Source organism: Panthera onca, chromosome D2 (assembly GCF_046562875.1).
Source record: "Panthera onca isolate mPanOnc1 chromosome D2, mPanOnc1 haplotype 2, whole genome shotgun sequence".
Taxonomy (NCBI): Eukaryota; Metazoa; Chordata; class Mammalia; order Carnivora; family Felidae; genus Panthera; species Panthera onca.
In genome coordinates this window covers 67,601,999-67,619,524 of record NC_138349.1, presented here as the reverse complement: position 1 = coordinate 67,619,524, position 17,526 = coordinate 67,601,999, and positions in this window count along the sequence as shown.

Below are 17,526 nucleotides of genomic sequence, written 5' to 3'. Positions count from 1 at the left end.
CATTATTTCTCTTAATGTTATCAATATTCACTTTAAGAAAATTCTCTTCCTTACTTTTTTATTCTCTACCACTCTTTTCTTCATAGCACCAAGCTCTTACAGACAAATTTGAAAATGTTATTAAGCACAGATTCTGTGTGTTTTGCAATTTTAAAGCAGTAATATTCTTTTCTAAATTGAAGCTTTGGAAAGAATAAGAAAATAAACATTTATTATTTTGAACTTGTAAAACTCCAAACAGAAAGTAAAATTATACAAAGCTGCTATTATCAGTCTCTCACATTTTTCACAAATAGAATACTTCTGACAATTGATTAAATCATTGATTGCATTTAATGGAAAATACATAAAATGCAAAACCTTTTTCTAATACATTTAAAATATTAAAAAAATTTACTGGATAAGGATCTAAATCCTAAAATTGACCCTAAACAAGAATTTTGAATAAGCTAAACATTTTTCTCACCTTAACATCATTCGAAATATTTTATATAAAATGGTTTCTGATTTACATATGTGATGTACAAGAAGATACTTGAGTTAATTCTTTTTTGCTGAATTTAGAATTTATCCAATTTCATTTCTCCTCCTGCCCCAAATCATGTATAAAATATGGACAGAAGAAAGGGAGTGCATGGTTTTGACACAGTGACCTTTTATTATACAGGCTGCCAACTACCAGCCTTCACATTAGAAAACTTGATTTGGTTGTACCCATCTCAAGGTCCTATTTAAATTACTTGTTTAAACTGGAAATTTACTGCATTGAATTAGGTGGGATTAATGATGAGAGGAGGGATCCAAATTTGTTTATTAATCCTTCAGAAATTATTGAAGCATTATGAGCATTTTCTATGAATTTTGGATTTTTTTTTTCCTCATTCACCCATCAGAACAGGACCTTAGTAGTTGTGTAACTAAGGTTTATACCCTGACTACAAGACTACTTAGGTGGGGGGAGTGGAGATTTGTTAAAAACATAGCAGTTTTCTCTTAATTTTGACATTAATAAATCTGATTATGTGTAAGCTTAGTATCAAATATAAATTAGACCTAAACAACTCAGGATATTTCCCCAAAAGTTATCTCCATCCTCAGTTTTTACTTTTGCAAAGCTCCTACTTGTCCTCTGTAATAAGAGCCTGAATGACAATTTGACTGAATGGTGAGATGTCATAACCTTTAGCTAATACTATTACTGACAGTATTATCTTGGATTCAGATGTGAAGTGTTCCTTTTTAAATGGAAAATGGGAATTGATTGTTGATGGACTTTGTTTTTATTTAAATTCTAATTGGTTAACATGTAGAGTAATACTTTTTTCAGGAGTAGAATTTAGTGATCAATCACATATAACACAAGAGCCCTCCTTAAAACCCATCTGGCCCATTCTGCCTAACTTCCTCCATCAACCCTCAGTTTGCATATGAGTGGGGAGAGGGACAGAGAGAGGGAGATACAGAATCCCAAGCAGGCTCCAGGCTCCAAGCTGTCAGCACAGAGCCCGACTTGGGGCTTGAACTCAGGAACTGTGAGATCATGACTGGACCTAAAGTAGGACACTTAACTGACTGAGCCACCCAGGCACTCCTGTTTTCTATAGTTAAGAGCCTCTTAACGGTTTGTTTCTCTCTCTCGCATTTGTTTTTCTTCTCCTTCCCGTATGTTCATCTGTTTTGTTAAATTCCACACACGAGTGAAATCATACGGTATTTGCCTTTCTCTGACTTCTTTCACTTAGCATAATAAACTCTAGCTCCATCCACGTCATTGCAAATGGCAAGATTTCATTCCTTTTGATGGCTGAGTAATATTCCATTGTACATATATAGCACATCTTTATCCATCAGTTGATGGACATTTGGGCTCTTTGCATACTTTGGCTATTGTTGATAATGCTTCTATATAATCAGGGTACATGTACCCTTTCGAATCCGTATTTTTGAATCCTTTGGGTAGATACCTAGTAGTGCAATTGCTGGGTTGTATAATAGTTCTATTTTTAACTTTCTGAGGAACCTCCATACTGTTTTCCAGAGTGGCTGCACCAGTTTGCATTCCCACCAACAGTAAAAGAGAGTTCCCCTTTCTCTGCAACCTTGTCAACATTTGTTTCTTGTGTTTTAGCCATTCTGACAAGTGTGAGGTGGTATCTCATCATGGTTTTGATTTGTATTTCCCTGATGATGAGTGATGTTGAACAGTTTCATCTGTCTGTTAGCCTTCTGGATGTCTTTTTTACAAAACTGTGTATTCATGTCTTCCACCCATTTCTTAACTGGATTATTTGGTTTTTGGGTGAGTTTTATAAGTTCTTTATAGATTTTGGATACTAACTCTTTATCAAATAAGCCATTTGGAAATTCTTGTCCCATTCCATAGGCTACGTTTTAGTTTTGTTGATTGTTACCTATGCTATGCAGAAGATTTTATCTTGACGAAGTCTCAATAGTTCATTTTTGCATGTTTCCCTTGCCTCCAGCGACTTGTGTAGTAAGACGTTGCTATGGCTGAGGTCAAACAATTTGCTGCCTGTGTTCTCTAGGATTTTGATGGTTTCCTGTCTCACATTTAGGTATTTCATCCATTTGGAACTTATTTTTGGGTATGGTGTCATAAAGTGGTCCAATTTCATTCATCTGCATGTTGCTGTCCAGTCTTCCCAATACCATTTGTTGAAGAGACTCTTTTTTTTTTTTTTCCCCATTGGATATTCTTTCCTACTTTGTCAAAGATTAGTTGAACATATAGTTGTGGGTTCATTTCTGAGTTTTCTATTTTGTTCCATTGATTTATGTGTCTGTTTTTATGCCAATACCATACTGTCTTAATGACTACAACTTTGTAATGTATCTTGAAGTCCGGAATTGTGATGCCTCCAGTTTCGCTTTTCTTTTTCAGGATTACTGTGGCTACTTGGGGTCTTTTGTGTTTTCCATACAAATTTTAGGGTTATTTGTTCTAGCTCTGAGAAAAATGCTAGTTGTATTTTGATAGGGATTGCATTAAATGTATAGATTCCTTTGGGTAGTATAGACATTTTAACAATATTTTTTCTTACAGTCCATGAGCATGGAATGTTTTCCTGTTTCTGTGTCCTCTTCAATTTCTTTCATAAGTGTTCTATAGTTTTCGGAGTGTAGATCTTTTACTTCTTTGGTTAGGTTTATTCTGAGGTATCTATGGTATTTGGAACAATTTTAAATGGTATCGATACCTTGATTTCTTTTTCTGCTGCTTCATTATTGGTGTATAGAAATGTAATAGATTTTTGTACGCTATTTTTATATTCTGCAACTTTACTGAATTCGTGTATCTGTTCTAGCAATTTTTGGGTGGAGTCTTTTGGGTTTTCTACAGAGTATCATATTGCCTGCAAAGAGTGAAAGTTTGACTTCTTCCTTGCCATGTTGGAGGCCTTTTGGTTTTGTTGTTGTTGTTGTTGTCTGATTGCTGAGGCTAAGACTTCCAACACTATATTAAATGGTAATGGTAAGAGTGGACATCCTGTCTGTTCCTGAAGTTAGGAGAAAAGCTCTCCATTTTTTCCTGTTGTGGATGATATTACCTGTGGTCCTTTCATATATGGCCTTTATGGTGTTGAGGTATGTTCCATCTATCCCTACTTCGTTGAGGGTTTTTATCAAGAATACATGCTGTATTTTGGTCAAATGCTTTTTCTCCATCTATTGAGAGAATCATATTGTTTTTATCCTTTTTTTTTTTTTTAATGTGGTGTATCACAATGATTGATTTGCAAATATTGAACAACCTCTGCAGCCCAGGAATAAATACCACTTGATTGTGGTGAATATTTCTTTTAATGTATTGTTGAATTCGATTTGCTAGTGTCTTGTTGAGAAATTTTGCATCCATGTTCATCAGAGATATTGGCCTTTTTAGTGAGTTCTTTGTTTTTGGAATCAAGGTAATGCTGGCCCCATAAAATGAATTAGGAAGTTTTCCTTCCATTTCTATTTTCTGGAACAGTTTGAGAAGAATAGGTATTAATTCATCTTTAAATGTCTGGTAGAATTCCCCTGGGAAGCCATCAGCTTGGACTTTTGTTTGTTGGGAGGTCTTTGCTTACTGATTCAATTGCTTTGCTGGTTATAGGTCTGTTCAAATTTTCTATTTCTTCCTATTTCAGTTATGGTAGTTTGTATATTTGTAGGAATTTGTCCATTTCTTCTAGATTGCCCAGTTTGTTGGCATATAATTTTTTATCATATTCTCTTATAATTGTTTGGATTTCTGTGATGTTGGTTGTGATCTCCTCTTTCATTTGGGATATTTATTTATTTGGGTCTCTTTTTGATAGTCTGGCCAGCAGTTTCTCAATTTTATTAATTTTTTTCAAAGAACCAGCTCTTAGTTTTTTTTATCTGTCCTACTGTTTTTGTTTATTTGTTAGTTTCTGTATCATTGATTTCTGTTCTAATGTTTATTATTTTCTGTATTCTGCTGGTTTAGGGCTTTATTTGCTGTTCTTTTTTCAGCTCTTTAAGGTGTAAGTTTAGGTTGTATATCTGAGACCTTTCTTCCTTCTTTAGGAAGGCCTGGATTGCTATATATTTTCCTCTTATGATCCCCTTTGCTGCATCCCAGAGGTTTTGGGTTGTGTTTTCATTTTCATTGGCTTCCATGTACTTTTTAATTTCCTCTTTAATTTCTTGGTTAAACCATTCATTCTTTAATAGGATGTTCTTTAATCTCCAAGTATTCGTGGTCTTTCCACCAATCTTTCCAAATTTTTTCTTGTGGTTGATTTCAAGTTTCATAGTGTTGTGGTCTGAAAACATGCATGGTATGATCTCAATCTTTTTGTACATGTTGAAGGCTGATTTGTGTCCCAGTATGTGAGCTATTCTGGAGAACGTTCCATGTGCACTTGAGAAGAATGTGTATTCTGCTGCTTTTGGATGAAATGTTCTGAATATATCTGTTAAGTCCATCTAGTCCAGTATGTCATTCAAAATCATTGTTTCCTTGCTGATTTTCTGCTTATATGATGTGTCCATTGTTGTCTGTGAGGTATTGAAGTCCCCTACTATTATGGTATTATTATCAGTGAGTTTCTTTATGTTTGTGATTAATGGATTTATATATTTGGGTGTTCTCATGTTTGGGGCACAGATGTTTACAATTTTAGATCTTGGTGGGTAGACCCCTTAATTTTGACATAATGGCCTTCTTCATCTCTTTTTACAGTCTTTTGTTTAAAATCTAGTTTTTCTGGGAGCACCTGGGTGGCTCAGTCAGTTAAGCATCCGACTTTGGCTCAGGTCATGATCTCACGGTTTGTGGGTTCAAGCCCCACCTTGGGCTCTGTGCTGACAGCTCAGAGCTTGGAGCCTGCTTAGGATTCTATGTCTCCCTCTCTCTCTCTATCCTACCTCGCTCATGCTCTGTCTCTCTCAAAAATAAATAAACATTAAAAAAATTTTAAAATCTAGTTTGTCTGATATAAGTACTGCTCTTCTAGCTTTCTTTTGAGGTCCGTTACCATGGTAGATGGTTCTCCATCCCTTTACTTTCAATCTGCAGGTGTCTTTAGGTCTAAAATGAGTCTCTTGTAGGGAGCATATAGATTTGGTCTTTTTTTTTTTTTTTTTTTTTTTTATCCATTCTGATACCCTATGTCTTTTGATTGGAGCATTTAGTTCATTTACATTCAGAATGATTACTGATAAATATGAACTTAGTGCCTTTGTGTTACTTGTAAAGTGATGTTTCTGATGATGTTCTCTGTTCCTTTCTAGTCTTTTTTTTTTTGTTTTTGGTCCTTTTTTTTCACCACTAAATAGTTCCCTTTAATATTTCTTGCAGGGCTGGTTTAGTTGTCACGAACTCCTTTAGGTTTTGTCTGGGAAAACTTTGTCTCTCCTATTCTTAATGACAGGCTTGCTGGACAAAGTATTCTGGGCTGCATATTATTCCCATTCAGCACATAGAATATATTGTGCCACTCCCTCTGTCCCGCCACGTTTCTGTGGACAGATCTGTTGCAAATGTGATCTGTCTACCCTTGTCAGTTAAGTATTTTTTTTCCCTTGTTGCTTTCAGGATTGTTTCTTTGTCTGTGTATTTTGTGAATTTGACTGTGTCTTGGTGATGAATTTAATGGGAGTTCTCTGTGCTTCTTGGATTTGGTATCTGTTTCCTTCCCAGATTAGGGAAGGTTTCAGCTATAATTTGCTCAAAAAACGTTCTGCCCCCCTTTTCTCTCTCTTCATCTTCTGGGACTTCTATGATACGAATGTTATTACACTTTAAAGAGTCACTGAATTCCTTAAGTCTAATTTATGATCCAAACCTTTTTCCCCCCCTTCTTCTTTTCAGCTTCATTATTTTGTGTAATTTTATCTTCTATATCACTGATTCATTCCTTTGCTTCATCCATCTTCATTGTCATGTCATCCATTTGGGTTTGCATCTCAGTTACAGCATTTTTAATTTTGGCCTCCCTAGTTTTTTTGTTTTTGTTTTGTAACATTCATTTATTTATTTTCAGAGAGTGGGAGGAGGGACAGAGACAAAAGAAAAGAAAGAGAATTCCAAGTAGGTTCTGAACTGTCAGCACAGATGTGCTGGCTCGAATTCATGAACCATGAGTTCATGACCTGAGCCAAAATCAAGAGTTGGATGCTTAAGCAACTGAGTCACCCAGGCACCCGTTGCCTGACTACTTTTTAGTTCTTCTGTCTCTGCAGTAAGGGATTCTCTAGTGTCTTCTATGCTTTTTTCAAGACCAGCTACTATCCTTATAATTGTTTTAAATTCTAGTTCAGACATCATATATCTGTATTGATTAAATCTCTGGCTGTCACTTCTTCCTGTACTTTCTTTTGGGGTGAATTCCTCCATCTTGTCATATTGTCATGGCAAACAAACAAACAAAAGAGCTTGATCCTATGTGTGTTTTGGTCTGCTTCTTAAAAGAAGCTAGATCCATTTAGTTAATTAATTAATTAATTGAAAAAAATTGGCTCTTTTGTATCCTAAGAGAAAAACAAACAAACCCCCAAACCAAAGAGGCTAGATCCTATTTCCCCTAGAACCGAAACTTTGTAGCACTGTACGATCAGTAGATTTGGTGTGTGTGAGGTTTGTGCTAGTCTTCTGGAGGCGGGCCTGCTTCACTGATTTTCAGGTGGACTTGCCCTAGTGGAGATGCACCTTCCAGGAGCAGGGGGACAATGCTTGGTGTAAGCTGCTCTGGCCTCCACTTGGTAGTTCTGTTTTGCTCACTGAAGTTGGTCAGTGCTGATGGGTGCGCTGAAAATGATGTCACCCCTCTCTCTTGTCCCTGCAGTGGGGAGATCGTGCCTACCACTCTCTAAGCCCTCACAGAAGAGCAAACAATCACCTCTCTAGTATCTCTGGCTTTCATCAGATCCCCACCTTCACCCTGCCTGTATCTGAGCTGTCTGCCTGCCAGCCAGGTGGCACAGCAGTTCTGTGTTTTATCTCAGGCACAAGGCTAGGTTTCAAAACTCCAAATTTTAGAGATCTGTGCAGTGCATCCACACTGGTCTCTGGGGGAGGATCTCACAGTGCTGTGGCCAATCCCTGCTTATCCCAGAAATCAGTTGTGCAACAATGCAGGTTCAGAGTTTATGGTAAAGTGCAACAGAAAGCTGGTACCAAGTCATGCTGCCCTCAACCAGTGTCCCATTTTTATGTTAGTGAATGGGTTAGCTCAATGGTGTCTGTTGGGTCTTTTGCCCCTGGGAGAGGCCATGCCCTCTCCCAAATGCACTCCAAGCAGGAGAACTGCTTCTCCCTGTGCATTTCAGGGGAAGCTCAGAACATGTTGCTGGCTCCAGGGTCTCTGCCCTCCTTCCCCACTGGAGTACTGTTAAAGCCCACTAAGCCCAACCCTGGTGATGGTGCAGACCTCCAAAACTTCAGAATCTACATTGTTATTTATAAAAACTTGTGGTATTCAGTCCCTCTCCTTTTCCCAGTCAGTGGTTTTGGGGAAGAGTTTTTCTTGTGCAATTCCCCTGTGTACTTTCACTTTTTCTCTCTCACTCCTCTCTGCGATCAGATCTCCCTTTCCTCCACAGAACCCGCAGCTCTTCTCTCCCCTACATCAACTCTCTGCAACTCCTACCTTCCACTATGTGGCAGTTTTTTCACCTCTACTTGTGCATTTTTCTTCTCTTGGTCCTCAGATCGATTGGGAGTTCAAACTGATTTGTTTTTCATCTAGCTGTGTTTGAGGACCGAAGCAAGCCTAGGGTCTCCCACTCCTCTGCCATCGTAACTCCTTTTTAAGTAGAGAACCAAAACACCCACAGATATTTTGAGGAAAGAAAGAGAATACTATGAATAAGATTTCATATTCCTAGGGCTCTTGGGAGGTTGGCCAGGATTCAAACACTGACCTGACTCTTAACAATTATATGTACTGTCTTCCATTTTAATTATTGAGTGCTAAATGTTACAGGTATTGTGAGCAGTCTATGTTTCTTTTTCTTGAGTATGTACCTAGGAAGTGCTGGCTTATATGACCACTTTACATTTCCACCAGCAATGTATGAGGGTTCTTTCTAACCTCTCCACATTCTTGCTACCACTTTTTCTTTTTTTTTTATTGAGATATAATTGACATATGCTATTACATTGTTTTCAGATGTACAACATAATGATTCATTGTTTGTATACTTTGCAAAATGATCACCAAATAAGTCCAATTAACGTCTGTCATCCATACACAGTTACAAAGATTTTTGCTCTTGTGATATGAAGATCTATTCTCAGAAGATATGCAATGCAGTATTGTTAATTATAGTCACCATACTGTACATTACATCCTGAGGGCTTGTTTATTTTATAACTAAAATTTGTACCTTTTACCCACCACTTTCACCCCTTTTGTCTACCCGCCCAACACTCACCTCTGATAATCACCTATCTGTTCTCTGTATAACACTTGTTTTTAATCTTTTATTATAGCCATCCTTTTGATTTTAACTTGTGTTTTACATAATGACTAAAGATATCAAGCATTTTTTCATGTGTTTATTAGTCATTTTGTATATCTTCTTTAGAGAAATGTCTATTCAGATTTTTTGACATATTTAAGACTGGGTTATCTTTTTATTATAGAGTTTAAAAAGTTCTTTATAGTCTAGATTTAAGTCCCTTATGAGATACGTGAATCACAAATATTTTCTCCCATTCTGGGGGTTGTCTTTTACTTCATTGATAATATATTGCTTGCAGCACAAGTTTTAATTTTGATGATGTCCAGTTTATTTTTTCTTTTTTTCCCCTATGTTTTGGTGTCATGTCTGTGAAACAATTGCCAAATCTAAATTTATGAAGATTTACCTTCTATTTTCTTCTGTTTTATAGTTTGGCTCTTACATTTAGATCTATAATCCATTTTTAATTTTTGTATTAAGGTTACACAGGGAGTTTATTTTTGTGTATGGTGTGAGGTGGGAGTCAAACTTCATTCTTTTGCTTGTGGATATCTGTTGTTCTAGCACTATTTGTTGAAAAGATTATTTTAGCCCATTGGCTTATCTTGATATCCTTGTGAAAAATCAATTTGCCACAAATATACAGGTCTATTTTTGAAGTCTCAGTTCTAATAGATTAATCTGTATGTCTGTCTTTCTGCCAGTAGCACACTGTCTTAATTACTGTAGATTTGTAGTAAGTTTTATAACTGGGAAGTGTGAATTTTTCAACTTTGCTCAGCACTTTCAAGATTGTTTTGGCTATTCTGGATTCTCTTTCCATGTGAATTTTAGGATCAGCTTGGCAATTTATGCAAAGAAGTTGGCTGGGATTCTGATAAGGATTGCACCGAATCTGTGGTAAAATTGGTGTTTTTTGATATTTCTATTATTTTGTCTTATCAGTGACATCTTTATGTTAACTTGCATTTGGCAGATGCATAAATTTGTTCTTGGAACAATTTTGGAGCATGATTATTGGTTAACCTAACAGTGAGGTGGCCAGTATGTAGCTAGTAGTCTTCTGTAGTAGAAAGACAGAGGAAACAGCACATCCAAAGCCTTATATTGGGGATGATGATAATTAGGTTGGTTCAAGACATATTCAATAGGTTGAATTCATAGGACCTGGTAATTGATGATATATGAGAGATGAAACAGAGAAACATATTTAAAAAATTATTCCCAAGTTTCTTTGAGCAACCAAGATGGGAATGCTGAAGAATTTGTTCCTCAACTTAGCCATTTCTCTGCCTAGATCTGTGGATTTCTTACCTCTCTAAGTTATTGTTTCCATAGTCAAAGAGGCAGGACAAGGCCAGGATTTAGATTGTAGGCATTTACACAAAAATGGTGAAGTTGGGAGGATTGAGAGATACATTGGTACATTGCTACATTGCTACATTGTTACAATGGATAAAGCTAAGGGTTAATTTATATAGAGATAATCATAGTGTTGTGACTTTATTCACTTAACATGTGTTAAGTAGAGCTCTGGGGTGTCAGTAAGCCAAAGTTCAACAAAATACTTGAAAAGAAAGTGAAATAGAGATGTATATTACTCACAGGTCCTGAAGGAGGTACTCCAAATGTCTGGAGGGGCCATTCAGGGAGGTCAACACAGGGTGCAGGTAGAGAAAGAGTAATACAGGTCCTGGGAACATACCTTTATTAGGGTCCTTGGGTGGAGTGCTATGGGGTTCCCAGGCTAAATTCAGATTGGTCAACTCAAACCAGAAAATGTGGATTTTGGTAAAATTCTGGGGGTCTTATCTGAAGGGCACACAAGATGAAGGTCCTGGGAGGTGGGGGAGAATGTTTATTATGAGGGTGGTTGAGGGAGTCATATCAGGAACTTATATTTACTTGTAATTCTGAAGGCTGTTAACTAAGGCAAGAGTTCAAGGGAGGGGCTAGTGTCAGCTTGAGGCTGGTTGCTGAGGCAGCAATATTAGGGACTAGTTTAGCTAAACTCTCAATACCAAGCCTTGTATGTATCTGAGGAAATTTGAGAGTACACCTAAGGAGATCATACTACGCAGATCCTATATCTTCACTCACAGTACTGATGTATCACCTGAGGTGTCTGAATAAGCAGAGGCTAGGTTGTAGTGTATGAAATCTGGTGTTCAACTGACCACATGTGTGAAGGACTTTATTTTGGGAACCAGAGTCATGTTCTAGAACCAAGAAAGAGGAATAAAGTACATCACCCACCTGGAATCTGAAGTTCATCAAAATCAGTCTTTAACAAATTAAAGTAAGAATCATCTGCAAAACATGTAATGCAAGTTTGGGGGCATCTCAATAGATCAACAAGAAGCTCAAATGATTCTGCCAGAAATCGAATATTGATTATACTTTGAAAAACACTGATGAAATTATCTAAAAGATTAATTTAATGATGAATCAGCAGGCTACTAGGAGATACATCCTTTCTTTAGGCCTATAACAGATCTTAATATTTTATGAAAGGAGATTGGGGTAATCTACCAAGAATAGAGCCATATCAGATAGATCTTTGGACAGTCTGTGTGATCATTCTTTAGTATATGTGCTGCCAAAGCGAGCACTGTGTGATCATTCTTTAAATAAGTGGTTCTAATATGGTGGGGATTGGAGGGAGGGCTGGCAATTTTGCCCCTCAGAATATTTGGCCTTTTTGTCTGGAGGAATTTTGATTGCCGCAACTGGGGGCAATACTACAAGCATTAAATGAATAGAGGACAAGGCTGCTGCTAAACATACAATATGCAAGATAGTCCCCACAACAAAGAATTGTCTAGTTCGAAGTGTCAATCTTGCTGCTGTTGAGAAAACCTGCTCTAAATTCTGGACTATCATAAGATATTGGAATAAAGAGAAGAACAATAGCTAGCAAGATTTAAGAGACATAGCTAAGGTAGTTCTAATTTATTTTCTTTAGGAGTTGCTACCATTAGCAATATCCACACAACCACCAAAAGAAATACTAGGCTTATGGGAAGAGAAGGATTAAAGGGAAGGGTATACAAAGACATAAGCCCCAGGAACTCTTCATACCTCTGTTCCATGAAGACTGATTTATGATGATGGTTATTTGCATGGTCTTGGAGGTCCTTGTAAAAGTGACCAGTGAGAAGAGCTTGTATTTGTATAGCAGTTCAGTTTACAAAATACTTGTACATTCCTTAGCTTGTTCTTTGGCTTGGGAGGTAAGCAGCATGGCTTCTGGAACAAATTGCCACTCAGTGACTTAAAACAATAGAAACTATTTCCCTAATAGTATAGGGAACCAGAAATCCGAAATCAATGGTTCAGCAGGGCCATAATCCCTCCAAAGGCTGAAGGGGAGAATCTTTGTTTTTTCCAGCTTTCTGGTGGTTGTTGGCATTTCTTGGCTGTGGTAGCTCTATCTCTCTCTCTGCTCTGTTTTCCCATCACTTTTCTTCTGTGTATATGTCTCAGAACCCCCTCTGCCTTTCTCATTCAGGCATACATGTAATTGCATTTTGGTTCCACTCAGATAACCCTGGATAAGATTCTCCTCTCAAGATCCTTAACTTAATCACATCTTTTGCCACATAAGGTGATATTCACAGGTCTTAGGGATTAGGATGTGAACATATTCTTCTGGAATCTCTACCATTCAGCCCACTGTGCAGGGTAATGATGACCCTCATTTTGCATTATTTTACTAGGTTACATGGCTAATGAATTGTGGAATTTGGCCTTTGAGGCCAAATCCTAGTCCCGTTGTTTAACAATATACATACATTTATTGTTTAACAATAAATCATAACAAGAAATAAGAGAAGAAAAAAAAGCTAAGGCAGAAAACAAGAATAGAGGAGAAATAGGGAAGTAGAAAACAAAGTTAATTTGCTGACTCAAGATTTGGGAGAGTAGCAAAACTAAATACTGCTGTGGAAAAAAAAGGCTAATAGATGAACCCAGGAGCAATGGTTAGTTTATGTACAATTGAATTACTACCTTCTGGGGGTTTTCTGTCACCACACCTCCCATGGTTCAGTGTTCTAGGCCTGGGATTATCTACAGAGGAGATAATGTCATTTACTTAAAATAGTTGGCACAATGCCTTACAAATAATAGCATTTCATCATTGCAAGGCACCATAATTATCAGCCACAGCTGCCAGTTAACATTTTTGTGTTTAAGTTCTATAAGGACAATTGATTTGATGTTTTTATAAACCTTGCAAATCATTACTTGCCAGGCAACTAACACTCTCAGGCAAGTGATAAACTATGTAACTTTCATTTTTTCTGCTTCTTGTCCAGAGTTATCTTATTGAGAGAGACTACTGTTTTTAAACTACAGCTTTTCTCAATTTTGGCTACACACTAGAATAACCTGGGGAACTTTAAAAACCCCATGATGTTCCTGCACACCCCAGGCTACTTAAAGATCATCCTCTAGGGATGGGACCTGAGAGAAGGGGTACTCAAACTTTTTGGCTTTATTTTTTAATTTTCACATTCACATTTTAAAATTAGTATATAGAATTTTATACTATACTTTAAGCTAGAGTTTAAAGAGTTGTAAAGTATTAAATTTCTAGCATATCATAAATATTGATTTAAAAAGATAAGTCATCATTTCTTTAAATGGATAAAATGGGGGGTAAAAACCATAGTGTAACATTATAACTTCATTTCACTGGGAAATTTCCCATTATTTCCATTCCACACCCTCCATAGAATTTTATCCTACTAATGTAATATATTCTCATCCTTAAATGTCTTTTGTTTATTACCTTATCATAATTCTGTAGAGCAAAAATATGGATATAAATTTGGATTGAGCTTTTAAATTTCCTGTATCCACAGACTTTAAGTACTTAGAATTTCTGGATCGTGGGATCATTATAATTTCTATTAGAATATAGTTAATAAATGCAACAATATATTAAGGATAAACTGAATTATATATATATGTATATATTATATATACTTCTTATGTTAAAAAGTATATATATACCTTTTTTTTGAACCACATGATTTGTTTTGATAAAACAAACACTGAACAAGTAATCTCATGGGTATAGGCAGTCTTTGCAGTTATTCCATGTTAGTGAAGCTTAAAAGGCAAATATTTTCTTTTTAAAATTTTTATTAAATTTTAATTTTAATTCCTATATAGTTAACACCATTTCAGATGTACAAAGTAGTGATTCAACAATTCCATACATCAGTGCTCATCATGATAAGCACACTCCTTAATCCCTATCGCCTATTTCACCCATCTCTCCCACCTACCTCCCCTCTGGTAACCATCAGTTTGTTCTCTATAGTTAATAGTCTATTTCTTGATTTGTCTCTCCTTTTCTTTTTCTTTGCTTATTTGGTTCTTTTTCCTTAAATTCCACATATGAATGAAATCATATGGTGTTTATCTTTCTCTCACTGACTTACTTTACTTAGCATTATACTTTATAGCTTCATCCATGTTGCAAATGGCAAGATTTCATTCTTTTTTGTGGCTTAATAATATTCCATTGGTAAATGTGTTTGTGTGTGTGTGTGTGTGTGTGTGTGTGTGTATACACACATGCCACATCTTCTTCTTTATCCATTCATCTATTGATGGACACTTGGGTAGCTTTCATATTTTGGCTTTTATTAGTAATGTTGCTATAAATATAGGGATGCACGTATCCCTTTAAGTTAATGTTCTTTTATTTTTTGGGTAAATACCCAGTAGCATGATTGCTAGATCATAGGGTAGTTCTAGTTTTAACTTTTTGAGGAATCTCCATACTGTTTTCCATAGTGGCTGCACCAATTTGCATTCCCACCAACATGCATGAGGGTTCCTTTTTTCTCCACATCCTCGCCAATACCTGTTGTTTCTTGTATTGTTGATTTTAGCTATTCTGACAGGTGTGAGGTGATATCTCATTGTAGTTTTGATTTGCATTTCCCTGATATTCAGCATTTTTTTCATCAGTCTGTTGGCCATCTGGATGTCTTTTTGGAGAAATGTCTGTTCATGTCTTCTGCCCATTTTTAAATTGTTTTATGTGTTTTTTGGGTGTGTAGTTGTGGAAGTTCCTTACATATCTTGGGTACTAACCCTTTATTGGATATATCATTTGCAAATACTTTCTCCATTCAGTAGATTGTCTTTTTTTAATAAATTTTTTTAATGTTTATTTTATTAATGAGAGACAGAGAGACAGAGCATGAGCAGGGGAGTGGCAGAGAGAGAGGGAGACACAGAATCTGAAGCAGGGTCCAGGCTCTGAGCTGTCACACAAAGTCTGATGCAGGGCTCGAACTCACGAGCCACAAGATCATGACCGGAGCCAAAGTTGGATGCTTAACCAACTGAGCCACCCAGGCGCCCCTCAGTAAGTTGTCTTTGAGTTTTGTTGATTGTTTCCTTTGCTGTGCAGAAGCTTTTTATTTTGATGTAGTCCCAATAGTTTATTTTTGCTTTTTTTTCCCTTGCCTCAGGAGACGTATCTAGAAAAATATTGCTACAGCTAATGTTACAAATATTATTGCCTGTGCTCTCTTCACAAATATTTATGGTTTCAGGACATTTAGGTCTCTAATCCATTTGGAATTTATTTTTGTGTAAGGTGTGAGAAAGTGCTCCAGTTTCATTCTTTTGCATATAACTTTACAGTTTTCCCAACACTATTGGTTGAGGAGACTTTTTCCCATTTCATATTCTTTCCTCCTTTGTCAAAGATTAATTGATCATGTGACTGTAGATTTATTTCTGGACTTTCTATTCTATTCCATTCATCTATGTGTCTATTTTGATACCAGTGCCATGATGTTTTAATTACTACAGCTCTGTAGTATAACTTGAAGTCTGGAATTGTGATGCCTCCAGATTTGCTTTTCTTTTTCAGGATTGATTTGGCTATTTGGGGTCTTTTGTGGTTCCATACAAATTTTAGGGTTGTTTTTCTAGTTTTGTGAAAGCTGCTTTTGATATTTTGATAAGGATTGCATTAAATGTGTAGATTGCTTTGGGTAGTATAGATATTTTAACAATATTTGTTCTTCCAATCCAGGAGTATGGAATGTGTTTCCATTTCTTTGTGTCATCTTCCATTTCTTTTATCAATGCTTTATAGTTTTCAGGGTATAGGTCTTTCATCTCTTTGGTTGAGTATATTCCTAGGTACTTTACATTTTTGGTGCAATTATAAGTGATTTTTTTCTTTTCTTAAAAAAATTTAATGTTTATTTATTTTGAGAGAGAGGGAGAGATAGAGCACGAGAAGGGGAGGGATAGAGAGAGAGGGAGACAGAATCAGAAGCAGGCTTCAGGCTCTGAGCTGTTAGCACAGAGCCCAATGTGGGGCTTGAACCCATGGACTGTGAGATCATGACCTGGGCTGAAGTCAGATGCTTAACTGACTGAGCCACCCAGGTGTCCCTAAATGGGATTGTTTTCTTAATTTCTCTTTCTGCTGCTTCATTATTAGTACATAGAAATCAACTGATCTCTGTAAAGATTTTGTATTCCTGTGACTTTACTGAATTCATGATCAGTTCTAGCAGTTTTGGGGGTTTTGTTTTGTTTTGTTTTGTTTGTTTTTTGTTTGGTAGAGTCTTTCAGGTTTTCTATATAGTATCGTGTCATCTGCCAATAGTGAAAGTTTTACTTCTTCCTTACCAATTTGGATGCCTTTTAATTTCTTTTTGTTGTCTGGTTGCTGTGGCTAGGACTTCCAGTGCTATCTTGAACAAAAGTGGTGAGAGTGGACATCCTTATCTTTTCCTGACCTTACAGGAAAGCTCTCAGTTTTGTTTTTGTTTTTTCTTTTGAGTATGATGTTTGCCATGGGTTTTTCATATATACGCTTTAATATGTTGAGTTATGTTGCCTCTAAACCTACTTTGTTGAGGGTTTTTATCATGAATGGATGTTGTACTTTTCAAATGCTTTTTCTGCATCTATTGAAATGATCATATGGCTTTATCATTTCTTTAATGGATGAAATGTATTATGTTGATTGATTTGCAAATATTTAGCCACTCTTGCATGCTGGGAATAAATCCCACTTGACTGTGGTGAATGATTTTTAATATATTGTTGGATTTGTTTTGCTAGTATTTTGTTGAAGATTTCCACATCTGTGTTAGTCAGATACTGGCCTGTAGTTCTCTTCTTTTATGGCATCTTTACTGGTTTGGTTATCAGGGTGATGCTGGCCTGATAGAATGAATTTGGAAGGCTTCCTTCCTTTACTGTTTTTTGGAATAGTTTGAGAAAAATAGGTTCTATTCTTAAAATCTTTGGTAGAATTTGCCTGTGAAGCAGTCTGGTCCTAGACTTTTTTTGTTGGGAGTTTTTTGATTACTGATTGAATTTCCTTGCTAGTAATCAATCTGTTCAAATTTTCTATTTCTTCCTCCTTCAGTTTTGTTAGGTTATATGTTTCTAGGAATTTATCCATTTCCTCTGGGTTGTCCAGTTTGTTGACATACAGCTTTTCATAATATTTTGTTACAATTGTTTGTAATTCTGTAGTGTTGGTTGTTATTTCTCCTCTTTCATTTGTGGTTATGTTTGAATCTTTTCTCT